Source organism: Emys orbicularis, chromosome 5, assembly GCF_028017835.1.
Source record: "Emys orbicularis isolate rEmyOrb1 chromosome 5, rEmyOrb1.hap1, whole genome shotgun sequence".
Taxonomy (NCBI): Eukaryota; Metazoa; Chordata; order Testudines; family Emydidae; genus Emys; species Emys orbicularis.
In genome coordinates this window covers 103,446,404-103,461,529 of record NC_088687.1, presented here as the reverse complement: position 1 = coordinate 103,461,529, position 15,126 = coordinate 103,446,404, and positions in this window count along the sequence as shown.

The window sequence follows — 15,126 nt, the reverse complement described above, 5'->3', positions numbered from 1 at the left end:
GTCAACCTCTTAACACACGCACCACATACCTGCACACTCACATGCAAATAAATTACTAGGGCTTATTGTTATCACTGATGCTATAAAATTGACAGTAAAAATGTTAATGTAAAGAGGTCATGACAGTTTGAATAAGAGATCTGAAATAGAGCTGGGTACAAAATTGGTTTCCCATTCCATAAAACTGACATTTTGAAAATTTTTACCATTCTACATCAGGACAAAACTCTTTCAAAAAAATTTGAGAAACCAGAAAAAGGAAGAGAGATATCTCCACATGCAAACCCTAGAATAGCCAATAGGCCAGTGGTAAGGGCACTCACAAAGGAAGTGGGAGCAGGGACCTTGATCTGGGATGCATAGAGGGTGGTCTCTCTTGACCAGAATTTCCACCCTGGACTCGAGAAACCTTTCCTGATGAATGTTTTGTCAGAACTGATTCATCAAAATGAAACTTTTCATGGGAATGTATTAGCATTTTCCAATGAAAAACCATTTTGTCAAAAAATTCCTGACCACCTCTAGTCACCTCCTGAAAAAGATTGAGAAACACTGGGCTAAGGAAACAAGGGATCTGCCTTCTCTCTTCTGCACTTCCCTTAGCCCAGATTCATATGTCCAGCTTCCCACTACTCACCAAAATGTGTGCAGCCAATGTCAAAGACACAGAGCAGCCTAATCTTACATTACTCTCAGGCTCCCATTAATCTCAATACAAGTTTAATTCAGTAATGACTTCACAATTTCACCTTTCATTTTCCTTTAAATTAGAAATGGTCCAAGGAAGTAAAGATTTGGTTCTGGCTTTTATAAATTCTCTGTTGGGTTGGAGTAGTTCTGATCAAGGCTTCATTGTCTATGAGCGAATGAAGATTGGGGGGAATTTGTACAGAATTGTTCTCCTATCCCAATAAAGCCTGAACTTTCATTCTTTGTTCCCAAAACTCATTGGGAGCTGAAGGATAGTGCAAAGAATTCAGATCATAATAGGCAAGTTGAGCACAGTCTTGCAAAGCCTGTGTCAGGTTCTGAGACCTTAGCCTGCAAGGTCAGATACAACGACGATGATGTCTTATACAGTACAATGATGTCTTATTCCCACATACACTATGTGTATATTCCAATTGGTTTTAATGGGAGTATTAATGAATGATTTTATTGGGACATAAGTAAGGACTACTTGTATAAGGGGTTTGCAGGATCTACAGAGGTTAGATTCTGTGCTCCATTTTATCTGCCAGTGTGGGGGTAGAGGGGGACTTCAAATAATAGGGATCTGATTAGGAACCATCTCTATTTCAAACTGTACAAGTACTCTGATCACTTTTTTTGGCAGGGGAGGAGGGAGTTATGATGTAGACAAATACCAAGTCAGAATGTAAACAAACTCATTTCACTTACGATGAGCTTCAGAAGTGACAGAGTAATAAACGCTTTATAGTGAACTACTGTACATAGGCGTAGTTTGACTTCTATATTTGGGGGGGAGGGCAGCTCCAGTCAAGCCAACGGGGCCACACATGGGGGAGCAAATTCTGTACCAGCTCACAGGGGCACCATTTCAGATTTATTTATTTTTTGCGGGATGGGGGGGGGGGGCAACTTTAACCATGATTCCAGGTCCACTTAGGCAACTGAAAACTCTAACTTTTTTGCAGATAATAACTTATCTGACAGTAGCACTGTATCTAATTCCTATATCAAGAAAGAAAATTAAATATTAGGCCCACTCAGCTCTAATACTAACATGTTCTGACATCTTGTGGCAAGTCACTTATGAGACACTGGTTAGGTTTAAAATTGTAATATATATTTTTTCCTCAGATACTCTTACTAAAGTCAGAAGGAACCATTGTGGTCTAGTCTGAACTCCTGAATGTTGCAGGCCACAGAACCTCACCCACTCACTCCTGTAATAGACCCGTAACCTCTGGCTGAGTTACTGAAGTCCTCAATTCATGGTTTAAAGACTTCAAGTTACAGATAATTCACCATCTACATTAGTTTAAACCTGTACATGACCCATGCTCCATGCTGCAGAGGAAGCAAAAAACCACCAGGGACTCTGCCAATCTGACCCGGGGGGAAATTCCTTCCCAAACACTCATATGGTGACCAGCTAGACCCTGAGTATGTAGGCACAATCCACCAGGAAGATACCTGGAAATAATTCTCTGTAGTAACTCAGAGCCCTTCTCATCTGGTGTCCTGTCTCCAGCCGTCGGGGATTTTTGCTACAGGCAGTCATTGATGGGACACAAACCATGGTAGGCAGTCCCGTCATACCAACTGCTCCACACACTTATCAAGCTCAGTCTTGAAGCAAGTTAGGTTTTTTGCCCCCATTGCTCCCCTTGGAAGGCTGCTCCAGAACTTCACTCCTCCATTAATTAGAAACCACCTAATTTAAAGCCTAAACTTGTGGAAGGCCAATTTATATCAATTTTGTTTGGGGTCTACATTGGTGCTTAACTTAAATAACTCCTCTCCCTCCCTGGTATTTATCCCTCTGATATATTTATAGAGAGCAGTCATCTCCCCTCAGCCATCTTTTGGTTAGGCTAAACAAGCCAAGCTCTTTGAGTCTCCTCTCATAAGGTAGGTTTTCCATTCCTCGGGTAATTCTAGTAGCCCTTCTCTGTACCTGTTCCAGTTTGAATTCATCTTCCTTAAACACAGGAGACCAGAATTGCTCACAGTACTCCAGATAAGGTCTCACTGGTGCCTTGTATAAAGGTATTAACACTTCTCTGTCTCTACTAGAAATACCTTGCCTGATGCACCCCAGGACTACGTTAGCCTTTTTCACGGCTGCATCACATTGACAGCTCATAGTCATCCTTTCATCAACAAATACACCCAGTCTTTCTCCTCCTCTGTCACTTCCAACTGATAGGTCCCCAGCTTATAGCAAAAATTCTTGTTGTTAGTCCCTAAATACATGATCTTGCATTTTGTACTATTACCTATCATCCCACTTCTATTACTCCAGTTTACAAGGTCATTCAGATCTTCTTGTATGATTTTCCTGTCCTCCGCCATATTGGCAATACCTCTCAACTTTGTGTCATCTGCAAATTTTATTAGCACACTCCCACTTTCTGTACCAAGGTCAGTAATAAAAATGTTAAATAAGACTGGTCCCAAGACTGATCCCTGAGGAACTCCACTAGTAACCTCCCTCTAGCCTGACAATTCACCTTTCAATATTACCCATTGTCGTCTCCTTTGCAACCAGTTCCTTATCCACCTTTCATTTCTCATATTAAACCCCATCTTCTCCAAATTAACTAATAACTTCTAATGTGGAACTGTATCAGATGCCTTACTGACATCCAGGTAGATTAGATCTACTGCATTTCCTTTGTCTAAAATCAGTTATCTTCTCAAAAAAAAAAAAAAAAAAAAAAAAAAAACCCCACAAGATTTGTGACTTGAAACCAAGGATTGAAACAATTGTAGAAAAATCTACAATTACTTTCTATCATTTAAGCTACTTATTTTTTGCAGTATCAGAGGGGTAGCCGTGTTAGTCTGAATCTGTAAAAAGCAACAGAGGATCCTGTGGCACCTTTAAGACTAACAGAAGTATTGGGAGCATAAGCTTTTGTGGGTAAGAACCTCACTTCTTCAGATGCAAGTAATGGAAATTTCCAGAGACAGGTATAAATCAGTATGGAGATAACGAGGTTAGTTCAATCAGGGAGGGTGAGGTGCTCTGCTAGCAGTTGAGGTGTGAACACCAAGGGAGGAGAAACTGCTTCTGTAGTTGGATAGCCATTCACAGTCTTTGTTTAATCCTGATCCGATGGTGTCAGATTTGCAAATTAACTGGAGCTCAGCAGTTTCTCTTTGGAGTCTGGTCCTGAAGTTTTTTTGCTGTAAGATGGCTACTTTTACATCTGCTATTGTGTGGCCAGGAAGGTTGAAATGTTCTCCTACAGGTTTTTGTATATTGCCATTCCTGATATCTGACTTGTGTCCATTTATCCTCTTGCGTAGTGACTGTCCAGTTTGGCCAATGTACATAGCAGAGGGGCATTGCTGGCACATGATGGCATATATCACATTGGTGGACGTGCAGGTGAATGAGCCGGTGATGTTGTAGCTGATCTGGTTAGGTCCTGTGATGGTGTTGCTGATTGAACTAACCTCGTTATCTCCATACTGATTTATACCTGCCTCTGGAGATTTCCATTACTTGCATCTGAAGAAGTGAGGTTCTTACCCACGAAAGCTTATGCTCCCAATACTTCTGTTAGTCTTAAAGGTGCCACAGGACCCTCTGTTGCTTTTTACAGATTCAGAACATGGCTACCCCTCTGATACTTGACACCATGCAAGGCACTGCATTTAGCCGTATGGAATGGAAATCTATCAACCTCATGAAGAAACTTGCACAAATACAGACAGATATCTTCCTTTCCAAATGCAAACGGATGGACATCATACCAAATGGACTGAAGGTGAAAAATCCATTGCTATCTACACACTGCACAGACCACAGTGAGAGATTATGCCATACACTATCAAAGAAACTGAGGAACCACCTGATCAGCATCCTATCCAGCAAACAGAAAAACATCAAGAAAGAGCTCTCCAACCTGGAGACTTTCATAAATAACCAACCCTCCATACAAATGGACTTTACTAAAATAAGACAGGAGATCTACATTACACACTTCACCTCTCTACAAAGGAAAAAGGACCATAAGCTGTCTAAAATCCTACCTGCCACATGGGGCCACAACAGGGGTACCCCTAACTCACCCAGCAATATCGTCAATTTATCCAGCTACACACTCAACCCAGCAGAAGAGTCTGTCCTATCTCGGGTACTCTCTTTTTGCCCCAGCACCCCCACGAACAAGATACAGTTCTGCGGTGATCTGGAAGCCTACTTTCGCCGCCTCCGACTCAAAGAATACTTTCAAGATAACACTGAACAGGGCACTGATACACAGATACCCTCCCACCAACAACACAGGAAGAAGAACTCCACATGGACTCCTCCTGAGGGTCGAAATGACAGTCTGGACCTATACATAGAATGCTTCCGCCGACGTGCACAGGCAGATATTGTGGAAAAACAACATCGCTTGCCTCATAACCTAAGTCGTGCAGAACGCAATGCCATCCACAGCCCCAGAAACCACCCTGACATTATCATCATCATCCACTGAGGAATACACTAGGAAACTGCACCATCTACTCAGGACACTCCCTACACTAACACAGGAACAAATCAACATACCCTTAGAGCCCTGACCGGGGTTATTCTATCTACTACCCAAGATCCACAAACCTGGAAATCCTGGACGCCCCATCATCTCAGGCATTGGCACTCTCACTGAAGGACTGTCTGGATATGTAGACTCCCTACTCAGGCCCTACGCCACCAGCACTCCCAGCTATCTCCGTGACACCACTGATTTCCTGAGAAAACTACAATGCATTGGTGACCTCCCAGAAAACACCATCCTAGCCACCATGGATGTAGAGGCTCTCTACACAAACATCCCACACAGAGATGGAATACAAGCTGTCAGGAACAGTATCCCTGATGATGGCACAGCACAGCTTGTTGCTGAGCTCTGTGACTTGATCCTCACGCACAATTATTTCAAATTTGGTGACAATATATACCTCCAGACCAGTGGCACCGCTATGGGCACCCGCATGGCCCCACAATATGCCAACATTTTTATGGCTGACCTGGAACAACGCTTCCTCAGCTCTCGTCCACTCACGCCCCTTCTCTACCTACGCTACATTGATGACATCTTCATCATCTGGACCCATGGGAAGGAGACCCTGGAAGAATTCCACCATGATTTCAACAGCTTCCACCCCACCATCAACCTCAGCCTGGACCAATCTACACGGGAGGTCCACTTCCTAGACACCACAGTACAAATAAGCGATGGCCACGTTACCACCCGAAACTGAAAACCCACCGACCGCTACGCCTACCTTCATGCCTCCAGCTTCCACCCCGGACACACCACACGATCCATCGTCTACAGCCAAACGCTGAGGTACAACCGCATCTGCTCCAACCCCTCAGACAGAGACCAACACCTATAAGATCTTCACCAAGCATTCTCAAAACTACGATACCCAAACAAGGAAACAGAGAAACAAATCAACAGAGCCAGACGTGTACCCAGAAGCCTCCTGCTACAAGACAGGCCCAAAAAAGAAACCAACAGAACTCCACTGGCCATCACCTACAGTCCTCAGCTTAAACCTCTCCAACGCATCATCAGTGATCTACAACCCATCCTGGACAATGATCCCTCACTTTCACAGACCTTGGGAGGCAGGCCAGTCCTTGCCCACAGACAACCCGCCAACCTTAAGCATATTCTCACCAGCAACCACGCACCGCACCATAACAACTCTAACTCAGGAACCAACCCATGCAACAAACCTCGATGCCAACTCTGCCCACATATCTACACCAGCAACACCATCACAGGACCTAACCAGATCAGCTACATCATCACCGGCTCATTCACCTGCACGTCCACCAATGTTATATATGCCATCATGTGCCAGCAATGCCCCTCTGCTATGTACATTGGCCAAACTGGACAGTCACTACGCAAGAGGATAAATGGACACAAGTCAGATATCAGGAATGGCAATATACAAAAACCTGTAGGAGAACACTTCAACCTCCCTGGCCACACAATAGCAGATGTAAAGGTAGCCACCTTACAGCAAAAAAACTTCAGGACCAGACTCCAAAGAGAAACTGCTGAGCTCCAGTTAATTTGCAAATTTGACACCATCAGATCAGGATTAAACAAAGACTGTGAATGGCTATCCAACTACAGAAGCAGTTTCTCCTCCCTTGTTGTTCACACCTCAACTGCTAGCAGAGCACCTCACCCTCCCTGATTGAACTAACCTCGTTATCTCCATACTGATTTATACCTGCCTCTGGAAATTTCCATTACTTGCATCTGAAGAAGTGAGGTTCTTACCCACGAAAGCTTATGCTCCCAATGCTTCTGTTAGTCTTAAAGGTGCCACAGGACCCTCTGCTTATTTTTTGCAGTTCACCAAGCTTGGAACAGATCATTTAACTTTAGGAAATATCCTAACAGCCCTTTCTTATCTTAATCACCTGTTAGAATTTTGTTTATAAACAAAATTCTGACTCCCTGCCTCAGGGGCCGAAGCTGGGAGAAGTCTCCTGTCTCCTCTGCAGAACCCATTACATTGCACACTCAGGCTGCCTGCGGCTTGCAGTTTAAGGGGTGCAATGCCTGTCCCTGCCCCCCAAACTCTGCCCATGCTACTGTATCTGCTAGCCCTTGGAAGCTATGCCATGCTTTTGGCAAAGTCCCTACCTTTTCCTTTGTGCTAAAAGAGGTTTCTAGCTGAGTACCTATTCACTAATTTACTGAATTGTTGTACGTGTTGTCTAATATGGTCAGTTGATATTAACATTGAAATAGTAGGATGTCCTCATTTAGAATGAGTCAGAATTTAGTGCAGCAATTATTAAAAGGAAAAATTTAGTTGGTTAAAATTCTACAATATTTTCCAGTCAAGCCAAGAGATCTACAATCTCACATGGCACAGATTCAACTGTGGAAGAAGAAAAAGTGGTTTAATAAATAACTCAAACAACCAGTTTGAAGGCTTGCAATAATATTTGTAATCACCTTAACAGGTCTACTTATCATTATCACCATCATCAATCTAACCTGTATATTTCTACTTCACTTTATTGAAGATAGTAATAATAAAGACAGGCCAACTGATTAAACTACAGTGTGGAAAAATATGATCTTTTCATGAAGGCCAAATATATTTTGGAAAAAATAATTAAAGTGTAAGTACTACCCAGCAGGGAAGTCACAGATGTTTATTATATACAAATTAGGTACCTGACCTTGCAGTGAGTCTTGTGCAGGTGGGGACCCTTGTCTGCACTGAAATCATTCAAAATTGGGACCTAAAAACTTTCCTTTCCCATCATCATTTTGATCTTGTTTCTCCTCTCATTCCAACTATATGCAGGGTGTAGTGAGCACAATGGCATCATTGAAATTACTTCTGATTTGCACAAGTATAAGCTAGATCAGAATCAGGTTCCTGGACTCTAGACCTTTGTAAACACAGTTTCCTAAACATTAAAATTGACTCTTTAAAACCAACTAACTCTTTAAAACCAAAATGCCACATATTAGTCTTTTCACTTATTTTAATCTGCAATGTCAAAATGCTGCTGTAAAGTCATAGGCATGCTCTATATGCTGTTATGTCGATGTCAAATAAGAATATACACAAACTAAAAAACCTTGTCATTTTGAATAGTAGAATATACAAAACCAAAGTGATATGAACTTAAAAAACAAACTTGGAGCTGCCAGCAAAAATTCTACCATAATTCCCAACTATTTGTGTGTTTGTTTATTACACACAGTGAGTTTTGATCAGCAGAGGAGTTCTAGTAGAATTTTCCAACATGCTCCAGATATATTGTCAATTGTCAAAACATTATTATTATAAATAATATTTGTAATCTATATTTTCAACACATCAAGTAATATTTAATTATGTTTGGGTGTGACATTTTCTCTATATCAGTGTTTGTTTATCTCAATTAGCCTTGTAAAAGTTAGTGTGTGTGACAGGGTGACAAAGGTGTATAGGGGAAAAAATACTTGAGATCTGGAGAGAAGAAAGGCTCTCAGGGGCTTACTTTTAGGTGTTTGTGTTAAAAAGTTCTGGGGACTAGATCTACTAAAGGGACCTTCCCCGTTTCAGTGAGCCTAGGGCCATGCCCCACAAGGACATTGCATGGGTCTACCCATTTCTCATTTCAAAGGCAAGCCAATAACACTCAGCTTCTATTTTTCACAGAGCAGATCATATTGAATTCTAATGCTGTCCTCCAAAGTGCTTGTACTAACAAATATTTTCATTAATGACTTGAATAATGGACTGGAGAGTATGCTTATAAAATCTGTGGATGATGCCATGTTGGGAAGGATTGCAATCTTATCTGGGTCAGCTCCCTGAAGCTACCAGCCTCTGGCAACACAATCAGTGCCTTCCAGACCTCATGCTCTCTCTGCAAGCTAGTGATAGGCACACACCAACCCCTGAATCCTCCAATCCAGGGCCGTAGCAACAAAGAACGTGGCCCCCTCCGAATGGTGGCCCCCTCCGAACATATGTCCGGGCGGGGCCCCTTACAATGCAGAAACTGGAATGCGGTATTTATTTTGCCACTTTTAGGGGCCCCCTTCCTTGCGGGGCCCCTTCCGGTCGGAGGGTACGGAGGGCGCTCGCTACGCCTCTGCTCCAAGCATCCCTCTGGAGTGCTCAGACCCTGTTCCACTGAACACTCACAGAACCCTTAGATCCACTATTCTCAAAGGAATAGTATGCTCCAGCTTACATGATTCAACTCAGGATCCCTGCTCTATTTAACACACAACATTTAGAGAGATAAATTTGAAAACAAGAATTATCAAAGAACCGAGATCCAAGTGATGGACAGTGAGAATATTGGAAACAAATGGTTACATATAACACAAAGTCATGACACGCTTCTAGAGCCTAAACTTAACTAACAAGGCATTCCCCAAAGTCCTTTTCCCTGTGTTTTCAGCTAGGTTGACTGAAATCCCTTCTCATAAGATTGAACTCTGGCAACTTGTCCTCACAGAGTGATTGAATATAAGGGGGTTCATCTGCACCCCAGGTATAGTTTCACTGTCTTACTCCTATTTAGGAAAACCCCTGCAGTTTTGTTTTTCCCTGCAACCTCTGCAAACTACTGATTAACATTTTGCCCAGATTGTAAGTGAGCATCCATGGTGAACCATACTATACTAATTTGCACATGACCAGCCATAGCAAGATAAGCATCTCTTCCCTCCTGCCTGCCAGGAATATGTGGATTACCTGTCTTACTCTCAGACCTAGAGAAAATGATTTTTAGTATACATTATATTTTCCACAATGATTATGATGACCAGTGTCACATAGATTTCATTAGAGTCCTTACATGACATTCTTTGATGGACTAGTAGGTAGATGCCAGACCCAGGCCAGATGGCATCAAGAGACCCTGGAGTCACAACTACCTGATTATATTATTGTGTCTGAAACTGTGTTGAGTCTAATTGTTTTGTTAGTAAAGAGAACACACTAGCTTATTTAGATACCATTTAATTAAAGTTAGCTTCATATCTTTCTTGAACCACATGACTAATAATACTATAGTTTAAAAATTATTTAGTCATTTACTTATAGTAATTTTTGATAAAAATCAAGTTTCCTACCCACATACCAATATATTTTCCTCCTTTATAAAGCACTGTCAAAAAAGTGTCTTTGCTATCATCTCATGAATGCAATTGCTTTCTAATTAATTTTCTGCAATCTTTTAAAAAAGTGTTTTGCTACATAAAGACAGAGATAAGTTTCATGTCATGAGTACTACAAGTTAGACAATTAATTTAGAAATAGCGAGTTGGCAACAAAAATCCCATACTCAATAGTAAAAGTGACTCATACTTCTCGTCAGCCTCTTCAAAAAGGCAGACTACTTACTCTGCAGCTGAGTGTAGGCAACTTGATTTGCTTATACTGGGAGTTGTGTGCACCAATGCATATGCAAAAGATACTTAGTCATATACTGAACAGATTATGTTGGTGGGGAAAGGATCTGAAATATTTTGTTCCTAGTAGGGTCTCCCTGGGAAGCTAAGACCTGCATGCAAGCTGTTTATTGTTTTTAAGATATATTTTCTCTCTAATTCTTTGGCTCTGAATAAATAGTACTTTGCTTTATGAAGGCTGACTGGTCACTGGTTAACCCTGTCATTGCCTCTGAGATAATAGGACTGACTTGCTGGGATGATCACTGTGAACTGCAGCCTAAATCTCTGGACTAGAGGGTGAGAGATGTAGGACTCCACCCTGAGAATGGCGACAGCTAGAAGTGAGGCCTGAGTGGTCACCAATGGGTCTGACATGAATTGAAAACTGGGATTTCAGAACGGAAGCAGAAAGTGTTTTAGGAAACATTAGCTGAGTGCTAGTATTTAGAATTAGATATTGAATAGCCTGCTTGTAAGGGAAGAGTTTATTTAAATTTCCATGTTAAAGTAATTTTTTCAGTGTATATATTTTCCCTCTGCTGCAGTATAAAGGTTGTGGGAATGTCTTCTTCAGGACCAATGTTGCATTATGATCCCTACCCCACTGAAGTCAGTGGAGAGACACCCATTGACTTCAATATGCTTTGGATCAAGCTGTTGAAGAATTAATATTTTACTATCTGTGTTTTTTAATGCATTTTGATTAATACCTCTTAGGTCTTATCAATGTAAATTGGTTCTAACTGTGATACTTGGAAGGTATTGATCAGAACCAAATTTCAAGGAGTGAGTTATTTCTCTAGCTTCAATTCTGGAAAATACTAATAGGGGAAATAAAAAATAAATAAATGAATTAAGTTAGAACACAATATATAGTCCTTTACAGAGTGGAGCATTTTACAAATACTAACTAATTAAGGCCAGATTCTGAAACTGAATCCAATGAAATCAATAGGGCTCCATGCTGGTACAGGCATATCCATCCTCAGGATCTGGTTCTTTTTTGGAAAATATCAGCTGAGAAGTTAAAATAGCACAGTCACCTCTCTAACAAACCGCCATCCTCAAAAAAGTTATCCTGATATATAAAAAGCCTAAAGCCCCACTCTTGCAATGGTGTTTCTGCTGGGTGCACAAATCTGTCCCCACAGTGCAGGAGGTGCTTAAGGAGCTCCGTTATCCAGCATAGAAAATACAGATAAATCTTTTCACACTTCCATCAGTAATCACTGTTTTAGATCTGGTAGAAAAATTCTAAAAGCAGCTCTGTTTTTGATAAGGCTTTCCTTGGGGTCATGAAAGGGACGATTGGTAGGATTTTTATTACATATTGTTAGTACTTGCACAGATTTCATTAGGATGAAAGTGCAAAGACATGTCAGTTAAAAGAATCCCCAGGTACTGGACATTTTTCTAATGCAACAAGAGCTGCAGTGCAACAGTAACTAGAAGAAAATTAATCTATGTTTAAAAAATTGCACTTGAGAACTCCACTTGTATGATTAATAACGCATCGTGTAACTTCAGCAACAAGGTGTTTATTAATGGTCAGGCCAGGGAAATGCCAAACAGAAGAATGAAAGGAATGATAATTTTAAAAAGTGAGTACTGGCAGGAGAGAGGGAGGATATGTGGAAGCTGCTAAAGTGGCCCATCTGTCACTATAAATAATGGAGGACTTTAGGAATTATGGGTAAAGAGAATAAAGGGAAAAAAGCTGTCAGAGTGTTGGGAGCTGTGCATTCAGATGGGCTTGGCCCGTGAACAATAGCAAAAACTTGTGCAAAGATGGAAGTACCCTAGAGCTGGATCCTGCAGTCTTTCCTCACATTAGTCAAGTTCAGCATCTGTGTAATGGAATGCTAAAACTGTATCATTATTTTCAGCCTAGGCGGTGCCATGTGTAACATACCTCGCCTGAGCTGGTAACAGCCAAGTTGGCGGTGCATTAAAGGTTATAAAAAGAATGCATCTCTTGTGTCTCTCTCCGTGATGGAAGGTGGGTAGCCTGTTCTGGTACAGAAGCCTGACCTGCTAGCAGCAGCTCTGAAACTTTCTGTGTACAAGGAATTCATGACAGTCTAATCTAGTCACAGTAATTTTCACCACTTTAGCACTTCAGCACTTTAAGTAGGGTTAAAGTAAAGGGGAATGGAGGGGAGGGGAGTTCCCCTCCTCTGTTAAAACAGAACAAGAGCTCCTCACTCCTCTCCCTGGCTTGGGACAGCTGTGCTCCCCCACAGCTTCCTCTCTTCCTTAGCTAGTACAGTAGTTCTTCCTCATTTCAATCTGCTTTAACCACTGACTTTAAGAAATGTGGTTTAATTACAATACAAAACCCCTTATGGGATAAGAGCCAGATTCACACAGGCTATGCACTAGCACCTACCAGCATACCGTTGCTAGAAAGGGAAAGTCCATTCAACGTGGGAGTTTCTGGAGAGCAAAGCACCTAGAGCCAAGAGGCCTGCAGCTGGTCAGCACCAGAACCATCCCTTGGGTAGGGCAAATTGGGGGAACTGCCCTGGGCCCTGCACTTTGGAGGCTCCACACTTCGATAAAATTGGGACTGTCCCAATATTTAGCCCTTTGTCCCGCATCCCGACCAATGTTCGATCGGGGCACCATTTGTCCCGATATTCAGGTGAGGCGGTGGGTGGGGAGGTGAGGCAAGCGGGAGAGGAGGCAGGCGGAGAGTGAGGAGAACGGTGGGCGGGGGGGGGGGGGGGTGAGGAGGCAAGTGGCAGCTGGGGGGGGGGGGGGGGAGAACACCAGGCAGATGGCAAGGAGACTAGTAGGGAGGCTGATTTGTCCTGGGCCCCGTATCCCGGCTAGGCAGACAAGGGAAGCACTGGTTCAATGTATTTGCACTCATGGGCACCTATCCAGCCCACTCTAGAGTCTAAAGCTGCCTTCCCACAGCAGACTCCTCAGAGGAGGTCAATGGCATTCAGTCTCCCACTACTCTCAATCTGCTTGAAAACATTTCAGAACCTTCCGACTGACTGAGTAACTGCAAGGGAACCTTAACTCACCCACTTCCAACATACAGAACACTTCATATGTTGGTGTCCTTTTAGTCTGGGGATGTTTTTTGTTGCTGATATGTTATTGGGTGGATTTTGTTTGCTAGTTATTGGATTTTTACAGGCACGTCACCTTTTCTTGTTGTAACTTAAAAAAAAAAATCTTTAGGCTAAGTAGTGGGAGCTCAAGTCTGGAGCCTATAATTAAAGTTTATTATTGCCACTGTAAAAGGGACTATAATTGACAAAGCTAAGACTAGCAGGTTCTGCTAGTTTGCAGAAACAGCAAGTAAGGTATGATTTTACTCTGGCTTTTATAAAAATAACCCTTTCCTTTTGTCAAAGATTTTCCTTCCTCAATATCCTGTTTGATTCACACTTGCTTGTATTATTCATCCTGAAACTCTGTGGGATACCAATATTTCCCCTCAGTGGTACAGTTATTATTAATTATTATCAGTATTAACTTAGCCTGCTCCAAGGGTACACTATTGCTCTTTTCTTTCAAGAGATGGGATACATTGCCTTACACCACATTAGAAACAGTACTGTAAAGGGGAAAAATGGAAGCTAGTCTCTGACTTATAGGATCAGAAGATGAACATACACACTTATCTACAAGTTGGAGAACTATAGCAAGTGGAAGGATGGACAATACTACTAACCACATGAGAAGTTACGTCCACAGATACTCTAGGAATAAGAACTTGACTTTACTGGACATTATCTTCCTGGAAAGGGACAGTTTGGGGGGTAACCACCACAAACAGGCTGTGAGCTTCGAGGGACACGTATGAATGACAGTTCATCCAGGAATGGAACTCTGAAAACATAATAATGCTAAACACTACTGTACCTAGCTCTAATCTTGATGAAAATTCAGTCCTTAAGGTGAGATTTGCAGTTGTTGCCTACAGAAAAAACAAGTTATTTTCTTTTATTTATTGTTTTTACACATTTTTCCTCTTTCATAAATAAAGAGCATTGTGTTTACATTAGATGTATACTTTAAGCTCTCTGTAGCAGGGACTGTGTCTTTTTACACCTGTATGATATCTAGGACATAATGAACATATGATAAATCATTATAAAAGTAACTTTAATTTTGATTTGACTTAATCTATAGCAGAGCACGCAAGACTGATTGTCCAGAGAGATTAAAAAGGCCCAGAGATGAAAGATGAAATTGCTTAGAACCCACTCTTCCTCATGGTCACAGAAAAAACTGAGATCTCATCCTAAAGAAGTGGCACAGACAGTAAAGTGTTCAGAACCCAAGCCACAGTGATGGTCTTATTTCTGGATTATGATAAAAGGTACTGTGATGGACTGGTATGTCAGTACCAAAATGTGACCTTTGCTTGATATTGTAACCACCATTTTGAATAATGTGACTTATATTTTGAATATGTAACTGTAGGTGCCCACCGATGTCAAGGATAGACCAGGGCAACTTATTAGAATGG